The sequence below is a fragment of the Myotis lucifugus genome, unplaced genomic scaffold, assembly GCF_000147115.1.
Source record: "Myotis lucifugus unplaced genomic scaffold, Myoluc2.0 scaffold_466, whole genome shotgun sequence".
NCBI classification, from domain to species: Eukaryota; Metazoa; Chordata; class Mammalia; order Chiroptera; family Vespertilionidae; genus Myotis; species Myotis lucifugus.
This window is the reverse complement of record NW_005871514.1, coordinates 481,959-484,714: the sequence shown is the minus strand read 5'-3', so window position 1 is coordinate 484,714 and position 2,756 is coordinate 481,959.

Here is a 2,756-nt window from a genome sequence, read left to right as displayed (position 1 = left end):
AGATGTCCTTGGAGCTATAGTGTCGCCCCAAGTGCAGTTGGCCAGGGAGGGACCCTAGGGCATATCTGGCCCATCTCACCAATCCCGCCCCGCCGGCCACCTGCTAATTAATTTCCTTTCCATGTGCACGAATCCATGCACTGTGTCACTAGTATATTAATAATCAGCTCTTCCCCAGTTGTGAGGATGAAAAATGTCTCTAGACATTGCCAACTGTTCCCTATGGTGGGAGCTCTAACTGGACCAGGAGAACCTGGAGGGTCCACACAGTCCTTCTCTGTACCAACATTCCAAATAGGGCCACACCACCACAGCACTTGGGGCAGCAGAATTCTGTAGGCCCAACTCCAAGAGACGGACTATGTGGCCCCCGCATCACATGCTCTGTGGGCCTCATGGCGCCAGCCTGGCTCTGGTGGCTCTCTTTAAAACTCCTGTTTTCCTGGCCCTCGGGCAGCATCTTCAGCCTGTCTTCCTGGCCCACAGGCAGCATCTTCAACGGCCCCCTAGTCTGGGAATTCACATTCTAACAGCTGGCGAGGGAGGGGGTGCTGATGTCACACATTGGAATCCCACTCTCATTTGAATACCGGTACCCCCAGGCCATGCTGTCTGAGGAAACCAAAGGCCCAAAGTCATAGCCAATAGATGGGGATGTTACTGTCTGGAGGTATTTTTGAGCCATCATCTCCAGAAAGACCCTTTTTGGGTGAGGTGAGTGAAGCGGGGTCTTGCAAGTACAGGATCATATCCTGTCTTTATTTCAAACTTTTGTGTTTTATCTATCGTAGACCTGTTTGCATTAATTTTGATGTTTTGACCTATTGCACTAAAATATTACTTGATTGCTGGGTTATTTGGAGTCCCTCTGAAACGTAGGACCCCAGCAAGTGTCTCACTTGCCTCACTCTAGTCTTGGCACTGACCTCCCAGGTTATACGAAGCAGAACAGCTGGTCTGGGGGTGAGGGGCATGGCAAGGAGCACCAGTCCCACATCACCTGTGTGCAGAAGGCCCAGAATCACTGAAGATCAACTAGACAGAGCCTCCCAGCCCTCATCCTCAGTGAATGAATGGTCTAGGATACCGCACACCATTCATTCATTTATTCACAGTCATCTCCCAGGGCCTGCTCTGGGGCAGACTTGGTAAGACCAATGGGGTGACGCTGTCGCCCAGGCAGGGAAGACAGGCTTGTAAACAAATGAAGCTGATGCCAGTGATAGGGACTGACAAAGCACAGGGCAGTGATTCCTCGAATCTGCTCTGTGGGACCGAACCCAAATACGAGATTCATTTGCAACTTGAGAGAGATCTTGTCAACCACAGGTCATTGCCCCGTTTGCTAACAAGCCTGCCAGAGCCTGGGTGTGAGATGTGAGCGGGGGATTACTTAGCTTCGTTCCCTGAAACCCTAGGTAGCAGTCAAGGGACTTTCTACTCCCCTTCCTAGAGCCGAGGCTCCGCCGGGCGGAAACAATTAATGAAATGGTTCCCACGTAATTAGGGGGCTTAATTGATGAAAAGCCAGAGTGTGGTTTTTCTCTGCCCGCTCTCTGTTTTGTTTTGAGATTCAGGACAGCGGGAGACGGCGAGGGAAGAAACAGAAGGAGAACAAGATGCCTGTGGAGAATGCTCTAACTCCCCATTTCGCAGATGACGGAACTGAGGCCCCGAGAGGGCAACTGACTTGTTCAGAGTGGCAGCCTGCAGGGAGCCGTGTCAGTAGGGACAGTGCAGGCCACCGGGGGAGAGGAAGGGCTGAGGGCCAAGTCTGCCTCCACTTCTCCAGTGGCACAGAGCTCTTTGCTAAGAAGTGAAGCTGCAGATACTCGCTGCCGTGGCAATAACCCGAGCTAACTCGCAGCACTTGGTTTGTGGCAGGAGACAGGGCCCCTAGCGGCTGCTGCCAGGTGTTCCACCCTCAGGGAGGAGGGGCTGGGTAGCTTAAAGAGGTGTCATGGGCCGGTGGGCCCCAGCAGCCCTGTGTGCTCGCTGCCCTCAGAGTTGCCTGCCCAGGAGGCAGCCACGCTCATCCTGCTCCACCCTGGAAGGAGGGACAACAGGAAGTGCCCTCAAGTCTCATTTCAGGGTTGAGGATAAGGCAGTCAGGAGTGTTTGTTGATTTGCCCGGGGGCGTTATGCTAAGCACATTGCTGGTGGACCCGGCCCTGGAGCCAGGCCCTCACTGTGCTTCCTGCACAGTCCCCGAGAGGCTCTGCTCAGGAACAGGGCAGCAGGGTGCTGACCCCATCCTGTGGGCCCCGCCAGGTCTGGGAAGCCCAGCCAACCTATCTCTGTAGCCGCGGCGGCACAGTCCGTTCTCATGGCTGCCTTTGGAGGTTTCTTACATAGATAGAGCCCGTCTCCCTTCCAAGATCCCGGGCACTAGGGGCCATGGCTTTCGTGTCTGGTTAACCTGGCGCCTGGCATAGGGCCTGGCTAAGTGTGTTCTGGAAACCGCTTTCCTTGCCAGGCCCTGGAGTGGCTGATCCTGTAACCCCGGGAGGCGAGTCTGGGATGTTCCATCACCCGCACCGCCGCAGACACACTGCTCGGGAACTGCATGGGAGGCTGATCTCTGAGACAGGGATGCAAGCGCAGGTGCATGGGGGTGTGGGCAGCCCCAGAAAGGAGCAAAGCCTGCCTGGGGGGCCTGGAGGGACCCGCAGGCTCTGCCTAAGTGAGCAGCTGGACTCAGCCCCGCCCACCCGGCGGCAGGACACTCTGGACCCAGGGTTGCCAGAGCTTTGCTT